General features: G+C 38.1%; 1 protein-coding gene and 1 long non-coding RNA gene across 3 annotated transcripts in view; one reads left to right on the top strand and one right to left on the bottom strand.

The window, feature by feature from the left end:
* The window catches only part of gli2a (GLI family zinc finger 2a), a 64,455-nt gene extending 62,190 nt beyond the window's left edge, over positions 1 to 2,265 (bottom strand). For both annotated transcript variants that reach the window (XM_056755632.1, XM_056755633.1), the window contains exon 1: positions 1,852 to 2,265. The gene's annotated coding sequence lies outside the window, so the exon portion shown is untranslated. The remainder of the gene's footprint in view (positions 1 to 1,851) is intronic.
* A 2,053-nt stretch (positions 2,266 to 4,318) lies between these two features.
* LOC130427911 (uncharacterized) overlaps positions 4,319 to 17,282 on the top strand; it is a 63,106-nt gene continuing 50,142 nt past the window's right edge. Inside the window, exon 1 of the long non-coding RNA XR_008907371.1 lies at positions 4,319 to 4,408. This is a non-coding gene — a long non-coding RNA (uncharacterized LOC130427911). The remainder of the gene's footprint in view (positions 4,409 to 17,282) is intronic.

Below are 17,282 nucleotides of genomic sequence, written 5' to 3'. Positions count from 1 at the left end.
GCCATATTAAAGACTTACGCAGATATTACGGGGTTCTTCAATAACATCGGCAGATACTTAACAATGCTACATCAGAGGAGAGAAAAAACTTTGAAGGACCCCGTCCACACTCATGGACCGGATGTGATGTGATCCTTATTAACCCCAGACACTCGTAAGAGAATGAGGCGGATGTCTGAAGGGGTGTCCGACACAAGCGACTGAAATGCAGGGATTGTCCCGCATCCTACAGGCCAAAGCTGAGGAGATGAGATTCAAAGAATAGAGCCTTCGAGAGGGCAGATGAATGCAGGAAGCTACCACTTTCCACATCGTTCCGTTTTCACACCATTCTGCCGTCATCTCCAGCTCGGGCCGACACTAGAAACACGGCAAACAGACTTGAAACACAGCTGTTCTTTACAGCACTTCTCATCTATTCACTCCAGGGCACAAGTGTACTTCAGACACTCCTCACAACTCTATTTTGGCCAAGATGTTCAAGGTCTTGCCAGACATGCAGCGTTGTCCAAGATTCAAGCATGGAGTCAACTCTTTTAGCTTTTAAAGAGTTATGCTTTTTCACTTGACAAATAACCCAAGTTTGACGTGCAATAAAATATCGTCATTTATAACCTCTAGGAACATACCGGATTTGTGAAAAATATTCAAGTTCATGCAGCTGTGACCACACAAAACCGCACTGGACTTAGCCCTGATGCATTACTCTAAACATTTATTTTGGTCCAGGCTAAGTTTATTGATATTACACATACTAAGTCGCCGTCCTTACTGTGGAGGAACACTCATTAAAAACTTTTTCCTTGATAGCCATCTGCGTTTTCAAGTTCCCCCGTCCTGTTCATTTACCATGTCGTTCAAGGTCCTTCTTGTTAAAATCTCCCGCGGAATTCCAAGGCTGAACAGCCCCGATTTAGGTCGGGACAAGAGGAAAATGTGTGAAAATGGTGCGGAACAGCAGGAAAGGAACATGAAAGTGACACGGTCGACCCAATCTTCAGATGCTGATGACCGTTGCCCAAACCAGTCTGAATAATCTGAATGGACCATCTTTTTTCATCTTTTCACTAAGCTCTGCTTCTGACTGCTGGCGCTTCTCGTCGCACACAATGGTAAATTCACTAAAACCATTTATTCTTATGCTAATGCCCTCGACTGGGCATCACATTAAATTTAACACACACACACGCCACACACTTTTTGACAAAACAAGCCACACTTTTTACACTTTTAAAAGCCACAAACTTATACTAATAATACCTTTATTCCTTTGCAATGTTTGGGTAAAATGTGTTTGGTATTGCATATTAGTTGACAAAGTAAACAAAACAGTGACAGCAATACAAAATGTACACAGTCTACACAATATGTCTCACGGTTAAGCCAAAACATATCTAACGATCTTTACACTATATTTGGATTCCTGAATTGACTTCTTAAGTACTTTGGTTAAGTATGTCAACAGAAAAACCAAAGAAAAGTCCACAAAGCATCCCTGAATGCCTGTAACTAGTGTTGTTGATCTTAGTAAATTACAGAGAAGTGTTATCAGTCAAAAAGTTTGCATCTGACAAACAACCAACTGTTCAGTGCCTCTCACAAACATAACTTTAAAAGGAACGATTACTGTGTCCGTTCATCAGTATCACATTTTCGAAATGTGGTTCACGTTTAAAACAGGATAGGTGTAAGGCAATACGATGCACAGATTAGACGACAGATTGTTAAGCACTGCTTGGGAAACTTTACACGGTTCGAGTTGTCCCGTTAAGAAATAAGCAAAGTTATAAAAGTGGCGCGCACACATACGCGATAAGTTCACAGTAAATCATAACAAAAACACATTCTTACCTCTTTCGCTGTCGTAAAGTTCGTCAGAAGTTTAGCCGTCCAACGCGCACCCGAAGAACAGCTCACTTTTCTTTTTAAAAACGCTCAAAGTTGCTTGAATGCTGTCACGAAACTCCATCGGCGTCCTACTTTCGTTCGCAAAAGCAGAAGTTTGGACCACGCGAGGAAAACGACATCATTCACTGTAACGATGAAGCGCTACAGTTGCATCTCGCAAACTTTGGCGATCCATCACACGCACTGACTTGAAAAGAGTTGTTACTCGGACATTAAACCGCAATTTGCCCGTCTACACGGCAGATTGGGCGACAGAAATATACAATAAGCAAGAAAGTTTCTTCAATCGTCAATCGTGACGTTGGGAAGATCTGTCGGGATGATTTGTTTTCAATCCGATATCTGCCCTCGTCTGTATCTTCACTTCTCCCCCCCCAGTCTCTTTGAGCGCTGGGCCACTGGCTGCACCAGATGGGCCGGGTTTAATGAAACCATATTGTAGGTAGGGTTTTAAGAGGAGTTTGATTTCAACTTTCACCGGAGATTGGAAACCTCGTAAGAACAGTTGATACACGTTTATTTAAACGTGGTGCAGTTTACGGGTGAAAGTTAATGGTAACATGTTTAATTGGCAACATATTTATATTTGGCACGTCAAATGTATCATTCTTTAATTTGCTTTGACGTAAATGTAAAACTCAAAACTTAGAAAAAACGAAATAAGATTTTTCCTTTCTGCAAATGAAGTCTTCGTGGCTTTTGTGTGTAGTCAATTTTATTAATGTTATTTATATAATTAGTTATTTAGTTGTTTTTTTTAACCAAGGAATCCATTTTAATAGCTTGCTGACATATATATCGGTATGAGTCAATCAATTATTACATAAAATATTTGTTTGCGATTTATTTTGAACACACACTGATTGAAGCTGGACTTGATACCTCTTGAGAAATGTCTAGGCAAACGCTATACAGCGACACCTAGTGGAGAAAGAATAGTTTACGTGTATAACTTAGTGTCACAACAAATATTTTGCAAAACGTTCCTTTTCTCAATGTAAACAGCCTTAACTACTTTAACACTATATTTTATAAGTAACTGCCAATGTGGCGATTGGGAAATCTGATCAGTACCTAGAGAAAAATCACACAATTACATTGTGCCAGAAAACACATATTGTAGGGAAGCTTTTGTCACTCGGGTGCATCATGCTTGAGTGCTAAAGCACACTCGCTGCTTTTCTTGTCCATACGTAAAGGGTTTTCCTCACAAGCCATTTGCCTTGTTCTTGTGCCAGCAGCCCCCAAGGGCAGGAATGTTAATGAGCAAGTCCTTCCTCTCTGAAAATCACTCTCACTTAGTTCAGAAAAGGCATCTGAAGGTGATATAAATGTAAAGAAATGAAGATTCAAAGAATCTAAAGGTTAAAAATCTAAAATATTAGAATAAATAAAACATCTTAATTATTTATTTTTGCAAGAGTTGTTTTGAGATGTACAAAACACTAACTTTAGGTATTGAATAGAACATTTGGCTATAGGAAATAACGTGGAGGAAAAAATGTGCACCTGTGTGAAAAAATTAACAAAAAAAGGGATAAGAATTGAATAATTAAAAATTCTCTATTGTTTTAACTTGACAATTCATAGCGATTATTAAGTGTCTGGAGTCCAGTGAAGTTAATACATTAAAAGATTAATAAAACTTAATAAAAAACATTATATAATATATAAAAACTTTTTTAAGTAGGCTAGCCTACATATTTAATAAGACATTTGGTTGGAGGCTTAAGTTAATGATCAAAACTTGAATCTAGGCCTACCTTTAAAAATATATCAAACATGAAAAGCCCACCAAACCTTACTCCTGAATTTATGTCTTTATGACTCTTGACATTACAGTAAACATTTACATTACATGACATTTTACAGCATATAATTCACAGACCTTGCACAATTGAAAAGTAGTTTTTAAGAGTTTCATCATTTAAAAGGGATTCCTAACCATCTTTAAATCACTCTTTACTCACATAAATCCTCAAATGCATGACTCTATCCATGACATTATAACTTCAATGTGAGATCTGACCAGATTTAACCAGTGCCAGATTACCCAAGTAAAGAGAAAATGCATTGGGTAGCGACACCCATGAGGACAACTAGGTAAGAGAAAATTGTTTTTGAAGTGGCAGAGCTTAGAATCGCGAGCATAGTGGAGATAACGACATCTAGCGGCACATGAAATCAAATTGAGTCCACATGTTCTCAAGTGGTGCCTCTCCATGTTCTTAACAGCACAAACGGTAACACCTATTTTGCAACCCTTTAAGCTGTATAAAGTCGATATGATAATATATTAAATCACACGACAGCTTGTTAATGCTGCAAACATTTAACACTCTCTTGTTCATAACCTGCGTTTATAAGCGTTTTACGTCAAGCAGTTACGCTCGTCGTCACTAGGAGACGCCAAATGCACGAGACCGTAAGCCCTGAAATTTAGCCTACTCCTGAATTCTTTTATTGCACAAAAATACCTCCTAAAGAACGTGAAATGAGGGTAAGTCATATTCAGGAGGTTCAATTTGTTTTCACAAACGCATTATGTAACATAAAATAGTTATTTATTTTACTGTTGGCCATAAAAAACTGAAACGTGAGATCAGACCTCTGACTTGAGGACGAGTCAAAATTCAAGTAATAAGTGGACGCCATTTGCTTTCTTGGGTTAAAACGACTTAAGTGGAGCTAACATTGTGAACGAACTTTCCCTGTGTTTTGGCTTAATCTTGATTGTAGATTTGAAGATTATTTAATGTTATTTATTTACTTGCAATCGTAGCTTTGTGTATTGTGGCTATTGTTGTTTTTTTAACAAACGCTGATCAGACGTAACTTATTCCTCAAATGGGCAATTCCGTCAAAATGTCAACCTTAAAACGAGAGATTAAGTTTTACCAGCGGTTTTTACTATGGTAACAGCATAGATTTTAACGTTTGGTGGTTCAAATACTGATAGTGAGATCTCTCTACAAATTTATAAAGCATTTGTTTTATTTTTAGTGCATGATTTTTCATAGTCAGGTAAGTGCCATTTTCAGGATTGTCACATCTATAACGCTACATATTCCTCATAAATGGATTCACGATAATAAATATAAAGGAACTATTTCATGTTCTATAGGCATCCCTTCTCCACTCATTGGGTTTTATTCCTTCAGGATTTTGCATTTTAAATTTATTTTTTGAACGCATGTTTTTCATAGACTGACATTTTTTTATGTTAAGATTATCAACAAGGGTTCAGATGGTTCAATATTATCGTAACAAATTAATTCTCTGAGCATTTTTATGTCACGTCCATAACGCAAAATGTCACATCCATAACGCTGGAATTGTCCAAATGTTAAATGCCGTTGTTTGGAAAACGTTGCTTTTGGTAGGTTTAGGCCTTTCTTGTCTTTTACTACTTCATGCTTTCAGTTGACTTTCTTGTTTTTGGAAGCACTGAGATTTCTGATAAAACATCTTGGGGAAAATGATATTTAGATTGACTTATAACTCATTTACTGAAAGTATTTACAGAACACAACTGTTTCATAGAACACAACACATACCATGTTATTTCTTCTAACCATTTGCATTAATCTTTTGTACAGTTTTTAACAGTTCATCATAGATGTACTGGAAGCGAGATCCCAAATCAGTGCTCCTTTGATTACATCTTAATGCATGTTGATCTTTTTATGGGAATAGATGGTTGAAAGCATGTTGTGGTTGGTCATGCTGGTGGAGTATTCAGATGGAACTCCATCATGTCTAGACTTTCTTTGAAGCTCACATTAATACCCATCATTTTTAAAGGCCTTTCGATGTTATCACAAAGCTAGCCTAAATGTTATCACGCTGAAGTTTCCATTAAACTAATGGAGAGGCCATTCAGCAGGTGGTGATTGGGCTGGTTTGTCGTGGGATAGTTTATATTGTTTGACCAGCATTGCCACTTCAAAGAACAGGAAAGTTGGGAAGTTTACAGTCCCCTCCACTGATTCAGAGCCTGTGGGTTAGATTGTGGCTTTCTTATTTGTTGTAGACAGATTAGATGTTGCTCTTTAAAATAGTGTCAAAAGATGTCTCGGGAGCATTAAAATACTATTTTCAAAAAATCTTTTTGCTGGCACATTATCAGTTGTTCCTTTCTGTTCTGTTAGGGCCCAGAGGAGAATTTAAGTTAGATTTCAGTTGTTTTTAAGTACTTTGTTTCACCTATGCTACAGTATTGGACCAAAACAAACATGAGCTATAGCATTAAAGGGATCGTTCACACACACAGAAAAAACTATTTTAAATCATATTTACTCCCCATCATGTCACTCCAATTCTGTATGACTTTCTTTTGCAGAACGCAAAAGAAGACATTTTAAAGACTGGTTATAACCACACAACACTTCATCATTTATCAAAGGCCCTGTTTAAACTGTAGGTCTTGATGCTCAATTCTGATTTGTTGCCTGTATCTGATTTTATCCGACACGTACTTTCAATTGTGACATATCCGATTTACTTTCTTACACTTGCCACAAAATTTGAAACATCGAGCATGAACATGGGTTATTGAGCCAAGTTCCTCTCTAACCATGATGGACGAACTTGTCTTTGATGTTAGCTCTGCGATATATGGCTAGTTCGCCAAATATTAAATTAATTTTGAGGGAGAAGAGGAGGAAAAGAGCCATCATTGCAGCTTTGATTGTTTAATCAAATTTTTTAATACGTACAGACCACAATGCCTCAGAAAATCCGACCTGCCTGTTTACATGACATTGAAACATATCTGATTTATATGTGATTTATTTCCACATATGAATGAGACCTGAAACTGATCTCGAAATATACGAATGCAAGATTTTTTTCCTGTTTACACTATGGTGGGTCATATCAGTTCTGTGTCACATTGAAAGAAATTGGGTCACATTGAACCGGGAGTATAAACCGGGCCTATGAATCCTACAGGTTTTAAACTTGAGGATTTAAAAAAACTGATTGTATGAAACTAACATTTTATTTCCTTTAATGTGTATCGCATTAGACCTATTATCTGATTTTAATTACATTTAAACAAAAACATTTGTGTAAAGATTTTTATTATTATGATTTGTTCAAATTGATTTAATGGTTAAATTCAAGATTCACATTTTTTGGAGCCAATGTGTGAGTTCTGTGGCATCTATTTCAATTAAACTAATCAATAGATAGATTTCATTACAATGTCTTTTCAAGTTTCTGTCTAGATATTTATTTGACCATGGCAATGACATTATGGTGATCCGGTCTGTGGTTTAAACTTATTGTGTGGCTGTAAGTGGCTGTTGCTTGACCCTAGATAACTATCTAGTAGAGCTAAATCTGTTTGTAGCAGGCAGGCGACACTCATCTGTGACTCATAAATGACTCTTTCCTCCATGTCGTGCTTGCAATGCCTGTGCGTGAGCACGCGACCCGACCATAATATCCTCTCTGCTAATGACAAACTTACGCTTCCAGAGAGAAATAAATTAAAGACCTCTGAAGTGGCCTGGTGACCTGGAAAACGCCTCCGGTTTCCCGTAATGTGTGGTTCTGTGTGGTTTAGCGTGGCTTTTGGGGTAATGACAGAGATTTTGTATCTCTAAGTCTGTGAACCTGAATGAGGAGATGCCATTTCTGGTTATCTGCAAGTTTTACTGAGAGGGCACTAGAGGGCAGCAGTGAACTTTCCTCTGCCAATAAGTTCTGTGAAGCCTTTCCTGTTTATTTCGAGGCAACATCATTCCTTTTAATGGCCTCAATTCATTAAAAAGTAATATTTGAAATACTCATTTAATGCAAAGACTTTGCTAAAATGTCCCAGAAAATATGGGGTGAGGTGGAAAGCTGTTTCATATTAGATTACTAGATTGCCCTAAATTGCCCAAATTCTCTAATTGCATTGTTAAAAGGTCTTGAATCATAATAAAGTCATAAAGCGGATGAATTTATTTCAATGCTTCTTAATTTTTATGTTTATGGGGATTTTTGATGGAACAGTAAAGTGTAGCCAGGGAGGTAGATGAAAAAAAGAGTGAACATGGGGTTCTTTGTGAGCACACTTGTGAGAGCACATTCTTGTTTAAAAGTAGTTAGACATGTTATATAAATTGTAATATTGTAGAAGACCCTTGATGTTGAGTGAATTTCAGTTGTTTGCCTACTAAATGAGATGCATAACATAGGTAAAAGTTCATCCATCTACTGTACTGCTTGTTTATACAGATCAAGAATAAAAAAAATCTTGTATAAACAGCCCCTTAATGTGTCCTTCGCAAATCATGCTAAGACATTAACGACCATACCTCATGTTCTTTTGCACCCCCCCGCCCCCCAGGGAAGACTTTATTGTTATTTATGGGTTTAGCTATGTACTTAAACATATTCACACATATTCAACTTAGCCTGTGACCTTGCCTCAGCATTGACACCAAGAAGAATCACCAGGCAACTTCACCGCAGTATTTTTAGAAAATCCAATGTACAAACAAATTGCATCGTGACCCTCATTCACCTCTATGTTCAAGCCTGACAGGTGTGTAACTTATAGTGCAGTCTCCTCCACCCTTCTGATTACATGCTCCGGACCCGTCTCCCCCACCATCCAGTATGTGAGAACCTCTGTCATGGGAGGATTTCACCTCTGACCCCATTTCTCCTTGAACTCCACACTTTGTGTGTGTTAAATTGTGCCATGTCCCCCTTGTGCTGGTGTACGCTGTCCATTTTACAAGGAGGAAGACCAAGCCCTTGCGTTTTAGCACAAACAGCTTTTCTGTGACATTCCAATGATACTGTGGTTGTTAACAGGTGGTTTGACCAGCTGTGTGTCCTAAAAGGTACCACAGAAATACCCTTCGGTAGGGTTCTATTCCAAGAAATATCCTGCTGTTTTATCACTAAAATCTGTTTATAACCAAGCACTTTTATCTTTTAACTAATTCTCTAATTGATGCTTCTCGAAAACTCCTCAGAACATTTCCACAGTCTTGGCTTTGGATTCCAAAAAGTGGATCTGTTGAACCTCACAGAGCCTAGAAGGAACTTTCACAATACCCACATGTTTAATTGTAACGTTTGGCTTGACATAGATATACATATATTTCTTTTCACATTCTCACATCTTTTCTGTAATCTACACATGCTCGCGGTTCATTTCTTAGTGTCGGTGAAATTGTCAAAACGTGATCTGACAGGAATATGTCTGAATTAAACTCTGATGTGCTGATAAAATGCTTTCGTGCGTCACTCTGTAGATATGGTGCTTTGAATATTATCTATTCCTTGTTGTAAGGACCATCGGGTGGGCCACATCTTGATACTGGTTTGATTTTAGATATGGATTGTGTATTCATAAAAAAGGAAACTTTGCTTGTTGCTGGGTGAGGCCCTTCAAAGCTGAGCTTTTTTCCATCAAGCGGGTGAAGACGTGTTTCTGCGCAAAACCACCGATGTGCCAAAAATAAATGAATGCTGGACATGTGAGTGCTAGAGAAACTGACAGGTTGGACAGATACAGGCTGTGAAGCTGTGTTTCGTGTCTGTTCATTCATTCATGACGTACTTACAAGAGCCGGGAAAATAATTTACTTGGGTGTTGTTAAACAAGCACATTTTAACTAAAAGGAATACATTTTTTGGTACCCTGAAAGCGCTGTCCGCCTCATAGTTTGCTGGTTTGCTGAAATTGGTGACCTTATGACACAAAATAGTGTCCAGTTGAACATCCAAGCATATTTTTATACCATATAGTATGGAGGAAGGTCATTTCAGATGCAGATATTGTCGTTGCATTCACTTTTAACATAAAAACTGAGATTACTCATCCAAATCCCACAAGATAAATTTAAGATACAGATGTTTTGTGGATGGAATGAGTTTCATAAGGGTTACTTTGCTCTTCGAGCACCACAGGAAGAGAAGGTCAGAGGTTGCTAGGTTGCCCTGTTGTGCTGTTGTAACCCTTCCATTGGTTCAGTGTTGGAGGAATGAATTAACTCTTCGCTGCTTGCTTTTGCACACATGCTTAGTGGCTTCTTTGATGTTACTTTGCCAGAGGGTAACGGTGATTGTTTCTTTTGTAGATCGTATGATGAAATTTCAGAAACCTCAAAATCAGTACTTGTTTGAGACAGTTGAGGATTTACAGTGGAAAAAATAAATGTATTTGAAAATTGGAGTTATAAATAAATAAAAGATTAAAGTACCTTAAATGCTTTAACACTTTTCTCAAGACTCTTCTATTAGTGGTTAAATGAACATGAACTGCATTCGATTACTTAGAAGTCACTTTGAGGGTCATTCTGAGCAATCTGTTTACAGGGTTAGAAGACTATGATTTACACAGCAAATGTTTTTCCTCTCTTTTGTGGACCAGGTACATGCTGTGAACGCAACAAGCTGACAACATTGTGAATATGAATTCATTGTCTCTGATGTATGTTATCATCTTAGTACATCGCTGCGCAGACCGAACAGTGACATCGCAGATCTGGATGTCTCGCCTCTCCAGGATACCTTAAAGGATCTGCCTGTGAGATAAGAGTCAAACCAGTTGAGTGCAGTTCCAGAGATGCCCAGTTTGGAGAGAGTTGACAGCAGGATCTTGTGGTTTCAATTGTCAAAGTGAGCAGAGTGATCATGCAGAATATGGACAGATGACAAGGATTTAGCCCTTGCCTGCCGTAGGTGTTCGACGACAGACATGAAAGTGATCTCCGTAGAATGTCGTTTCTTGAAGCCGGATTGCTGTCTGTCTAGAAGCTCGTGCTGTGAGAGATAGGTTTAATACTACCCTTGCTAGGGCCTTGGAAAGGAAAGGCAGGAGTGAGATTGGTCTATAGTTGTTGACCACTGAGGGGTGGAGTGTTAGTTTCTTTAGTAAAGGTGTTACCAGGGCTTGTATAAATGAGGTGGGAACTGTACCAGTGGTGATGGAGGTGTTTATAATGTATGCGAGTTGAGGCAGTAGAGACTGAGAGATAGCCTGTAGGAGGTGGGAATTGATCCGGTCCAGGGGGCTTGTGATAGGCCAGGTGGAAAGGAGAATTTTTGAGACATCGTTTGCCAAGAGTGGAGAGAAAGAAGGGAGTTGAGGATAGCATGGGGTAAGATAGAGATCATGGTTGAGTTGAGTAGATGGTTGTCTGCTGATGGTCTCCACTTAATCAGTGAAGAAGTTGGCAAAATCATCAGCAGTTTGCAAGGTATTGGCAGGAGGTGGAGGGGAACAGAGAAGAGGGGAGAAGGTTGAGAAAAGTTGCAATGCAATTTGGATTTTGTTATGAAAGTTCTTCATTTGGCAGCAGATATATCAAAGGCGAAGAAGTTAAGAAGATGTTGATACTTGGAGAGATCAGCAGGGTCTCTAGACTTTTGCCAATGCCTCTACGCAGCCCTAAGCTTGGTCCTATGGTAGCGGAGAGTCCCAGAATGCCAGGGGCAAGAGGGTGTAGCACGTGCAGGCCTATAGGTAAGAGGGCAGACACTGTCAAGACAGGATGTTTAGGTTGTACAGAGCTTATCAATAGCTTCCTCAACTTTGAGAGATGAGTAGAGGGTTGTAGTGGGTAGGAAGGAAGACACCATGGATGAAAAGCAAGTGCAAGAGAGGGAACAAAGTTAACGACAGAAAGGGGGAGGTGGGATTACAGGAAGTTTTACCGTAACTTAAAAAAAAAATGGTCACAGACATGCACGCGAGTAGTTAGAATATAAACAGCGATGCAGCTACAATTCGGAACAACATCTAGCTGTTGTCCTCTTTGGGTGGGAGGGGTGTTGGACCTGTGAATATCAAACGAGGAATGGAGAGCTAAGAAGTCGGGCGCTTGTGGTTTGTCTTTGTGGATGTTGAAGTCGACCAGTATTACCAGTGGAGGGCCGTCTTCAGGGATAGAGGACGGCAGCGTGTCAATGTCTTCTAAGAAGTTGACCTGGAGGACAATAGATGGAAACAGAATATGTTTAATTGACAGATGACTAGCAGTTCCAGAGCCCTACAGCCAGTCAAGCAGACTGTGGAGGGCTAGTGCAGAGTGACCGACGATGGTGCTGAGGTTTCCGCTGTTGTAAGTGCGTCTATGGTAGAAAGTCTGAATGTACTGGAAACACATGTTAGTAATAAAATAAAATAAAACAATAGACAGTAGGAAAGTAAGGGAACGAAAAATTAAGTAAAAGCTTAGCAGTATTGTGATGTCATATGCTGATCAGTCAAAGCAGCGCTTGTAGACTTGAACATGGTTAAATTTTCTTACAATACATGTAGCCGCTGTGCTGGATTACTACATATATGTCTAATGAACCTGCTGCTGAAGCATATGATACTGCTATGCGTGGCTTTATTCAGTGCTCTTGTCTTCTCTTGTTCTTCCATTTTAACGTGGTGTTTCACCTGGCGCGAGAACGTAACGTAAGCCCAAAGCTAATCATATACGAGCATTCAGACTGAAACAGATTTCCAGAAATGCGTTTTGAAAAGGATTTCAAACCACATAGTAATGTAGCTAGAAACAGATTTTTAGAATTCTGATTTTTTGTCATTTATTTTTTGTTGCAGTTCGTACTCGCTAAATGTGATTGAACTTTAATCGTATATGCACAAAAAACAGAAAACGTGATGCTATTTGTCATAATTCATAAGTCCCTGATATGATCTGAGCAACGTCTTAGGTCTGTAGGCTGATTCCTTCAATCAACTTTGGGGGGGGGGGCGAGCCAAGAATTCAGGGCATTTCCACATACCTGTCATAAACATGGGCTGTAAACTGGACAGTCCATTTGAGAATGTCCTAGGGCTTCTTGCTTGCCTTAAACACCCCCACCAGCTGCAGTCATTCCTGTCATTGCTGAATGTCACTTAACACCTCTCGAACCTGGGCCCTTAGCAACGCTTGCCAGTAACTAAGATTTTTCTGCCTTCCATTGAAATGCTACCTTTGACATGGTAAAAGATGCCTGGTATTGGCAAAATGAAGCAAATTGATCAAAATCTAGAAAATAAGGAGCAAAGCGTTGTGTGTTAAAGGTTGGCTGGTTTACTGCTTGCATTAGGGGCGTGAACATAATCACTGCAAATCTGTTGAATCTCATTAAAACTCTACCAGACTGTCTCTGTGAACACACCAGCCTATACGTAGCAAGTTAACATCACAGAGACACTTACTCCATCCGCCCTGTTTCAGAAAAAGCGGCTTAATCCAGGAAACAGAACCCCCACTGAGGTCACGTAACATTAGCTAGACAATGACCTGTTTTCTTCTGGGGGAAGAACGTGGACAATATAAACATTAATCCATGGTGAATGCTAATTTCTGTGTTGTTTGTTTTTTGTTTTCGTAAGAGTTTTGTGTGTTTTATTTATTCAGTTTTGCTTGATTGGATATGAAATCAGATTTGTTGGGAAGAGAATGTTCTAGACCAGAGCTTGTCAACTGGCGTCCCACCAATCATCTCTACCTAGCCCACCTTAACATTTAACAGACTTTAAGAACTGTGTGCTTCCAATGCACGTCCTGAGACACCACATCTTTGAAAGTCCAGAACATTGTTGCATTCAATAGAAAAGTAATTCACAAGTAATTCACTTTCCTGTGGCTCAGAGGTTAGACCATGGTGCTAGCAACACCAAGGTCATGGGTTGCACATAGTCAGAAACAAAAGTATAAATTGAAGTCTAATAAAGTGAATTGATCAGTCTGTCTAAGAAACGTAATGTTATTTTCAAACTTATAATCGGAAATCCACAGACAGTTAGTTTGGGCACGTGATTGGTTGCGTTCCTCACATGCCTTCTGGCCTTGAAATTAGCTGCAGGAAGGGTACACAGCATTAATTGTTGTCTCAGAGAAGGTAAAAAATGTGTTGTTTTTATTACTGCATTTTTTGATTATGTAGATTTAAACGGCTATATATACGAAAACAGCTGTTCATCTCCTTCCAGAACTTGCTTTTCAAAGGATCTGCCCTTCTTAGTGCATAGGGCATATGAATGCCATTGGAATTCCCCCAAAGATGTGATAATAGGATGTTGGTGTTCAGTTTCTTGTACACACCAATTGATTCGCTTTAATAGACGCCATTGTAAAGGCAATATTTAATTGCGATAATTGTGTGCATGGTTTTTACAAATGACTTATAGGTAAAAGCAACAAAAATAATATAAAAGAAACAAAGTGCCATAAATAACAGAAATCCAAAATAACAGTAGAAATTAGGATAAGGTCAAAATCTGGCCCACACCTTATTTATACTTTAGGTATCCCAAAGAAAAGTAGTTGAAGCCCCTGTTCTAGACAGTCGATTGGGTTAAAAGCCACATTCCCCGCGATCACATTTTTCAACCTTTAGTTAGTGTGTAATGTTGCTCTAAGAGCATAAACAATACCTGCAAAAAGATAAAGCTCACAGTTCAGTGCCAAGCGAGATATTATCTTTAACAGAATTAGCTTTTCAAGAACCACAGAAAACGGCTGGAATCAGACTACAGCCCTTCCATGACTTTAACATCGTCTGTGAAAGCTGTTCTGTGTAATACACTGATATTGTGCGTGTGTGTGTGTGGCATAGCCTACCTCTAAAACACTTCTATGAAACGTCCTTTGAAGTCCTGCTTGCAAATGTCTCCTGGTGAATCTGCTTGTTTTATTACCCAACTCGTGTCCAATATAAAAAGGCAAAACTAACGCTTCTGTTAATAGTGTTAATTAATAAAACTGGTCTGATGCCAATCAATCCGGTGTCATTTCCCTCGCCATAGTTTGTTAAAATCTGCGATCTTTAACAAAGATTAACGTTTGCACATGCACTAGCAGACCTCCGTTACACTTCGATTCATCCGCATGTTTTAAACTGATAAAGTGAAGTTGAAGTGACCAATCACAACAGCCTGAGAAGCGGAAGCTTGCTGATATGGTATGGGTGGGACATCTTCACACACACGCTCTAAGCGGGGGACCTAATCACGACAGACCTGGTCAGCTTTACCAATCAGAGTGTTTTGGAAGGAGGGATTTTATAAAGACCTGAAGAAATCTAGTCGTTTTGTAAGAAGAGGGACAGCGGTGAACAATAGACTTGAAATATGTGAAATATATACAAAATAATTAGAAACATGAACATCCATGGTAAAACACCCAAAACACATAATCAAAGCCTCTAAAAAAAGCAAACCACTGGGTCCTTTAAATAAAAAACACAGATCAACCATGAATCCAGTAAAATAAACAAACAGCTCACAGATCTAGAGAGCAACAAATCAAATGACCATGGCAGCAGTTATCCCAATTTTTTACATTTCCAAAGGAGTTTGGAGCATTTTGTCTGACCAGATCGACCGCCCCACCTCCTTTCATTTTTGTTGCATAATCTCATTTTATGGCAGTCAGGTGACAGAATGAATTAATCTCTATTCTGTTTTAATTTATGTGTGTATAACCTGTCATAATTATAGCTCGAAGGCATCTTTTCTTAGATAATAATCATGAGAAAACAAGCCACAGCCGATAGTGACAAGGAAAATCATTGTAAGATGATTTTTTAAAGTTTACGAAGAAATAGAGAGCCGGCTGTCAGCTGTGAGACTCATCCTCCTCTGGCTGGCACATGTTTGAACACATTTCAAAAGTCCTCAGTAGTTGCCATGTTGTCTTTTTTGTTTTGTCCTTCTACAGTTCTTAAATAAACTTGCTTACTGTTCATATAAAGTGGAAGAATGTCATTACCGCTTGGTCTCACAGGCCATTTTACAAGGTGGTTAAATGGTATCAGTTCATACGATTCCAAAATTTAGGATTATTAAAAAATGCCATACTGAAGCCCCTCTCCTAACCCCAGCCCTAAAACAAATATCACTGGGGTGAAGCAAATCATACTAAAATGTATGAATGAGATTCTACGAATATATATTTGAGTTATATGAGTTAGCCACCTCATAAAATGGTTACAAATTCCTGTGGGATTGTGTTCAGAGGTTTGTGTGTTTGAATATACAAAATTTTAGATTTTTTACAATACTTTGTAATTCACACTGTCTTTCTAATTATTAAATTTATTTACTAATATAAGGTTTAAAACTTGCACATTTACACACAGTGTTAAAAAGATTATAGTTGCTTGAAACAACAGAAATTAACAGATAAATAGATGATAGATAAATTAATAAACAATTTTAATGTTTAATCAATGGCACGATTTCATCTGCTAAAAGTTATTGCAAAATATGAGAAATATGTGTTTAAAAAAAATATATTATATTATTATGTTGATTTTTAAATATATTTCCGCAAGGCTAGCATGTAAGAATAGCACTGCCAGTGGAATATGTATGCGTGTTACTTTCCTTGAGAAGAAATGATGTAGCATAATGACTTAAACCCTTTTAAATGAAACACATTACTTTCAAAAGTAAAAGTGCCCAAAACTGGTCATTAGCCTTTTATAACTTGTGTTGTGCATTTCCAACTATTGACTATCAAACCTTTATTTGTTGAGTGGGGTTTTGGAGAACTGCCAGCGGTTGGTTTCAATTGTGGTGTTGACATTGTTGAAGCTCCTTCTTCACCTGCTATCTATTAGCTGATAGTAGGGAAAACCTGTGGAATTTTGTCACATAGTTGTAGCTTTTGCTGTGGCTTATGTTTTCACTAGGTGAACTCATTATGCATAATTTTGCTTTTGATCTTTCGCTCTGATGCTTTTTCGGGAACAATAGACAATAGGGTAAATGATATTGTCATTTTTATGATCAGATGCTTGTGTAAAAGTTACTCAAATCTTTAATATCCTAATGATAAGCTGCAATAACTTAATTAAACTGGAACATTTTCTATTTTGCTCAAACCTGTTTTTGCTTAAGGATTCAGAGTGCATCTCTTATCTTTTGTTAATTTCTCCCAAAGACTCTTCCCTGCCTCCTAAACATCCGTATGGTATTTATTTACTTAAACTATGAGATACTGGAAAAAGGTAGGGTGGGTTCTGGGAAGTCTGACATAGGAATGCCTACAGCAAAGATTAACAATTTCAAGCATTTTTGTTTGATAATTCAACAGACAATAAGTCTGAATGTCAGACAACACTTTCAGTGTGTGATGATTCTTCACAAAATCTCTTTTGTTTGATCATTTTTCACCTCATTTGACTTAATGCAAGGTTGCTTTGCAAACGTTGTTGTTTGAAATATGTTGATGGTCCTCACTGTTAAATCAAAACTGTCTGCATCTTTTTACCCTTTAAAGTTTAAGCAATTGTGCAATGAACTTGGACCATACTTTATAAATATTTTTACTTGAAAACAAATATACTGGCCTTAAAATAAAACATTTCAAAAGTAAATTTTTTAGAACACAATGACTTAATTATAAATG

This window comes from Triplophysa dalaica, chromosome 8 (assembly GCF_015846415.1).
Source record: "Triplophysa dalaica isolate WHDGS20190420 chromosome 8, ASM1584641v1, whole genome shotgun sequence".
Taxonomy (NCBI): domain Eukaryota; kingdom Metazoa; phylum Chordata; class Actinopteri; order Cypriniformes; family Nemacheilidae; genus Triplophysa; species Triplophysa dalaica.
Note: the sequence above shows the minus strand (reverse complement) of the source record. Positions and strands in the feature narration are given on the sequence as shown.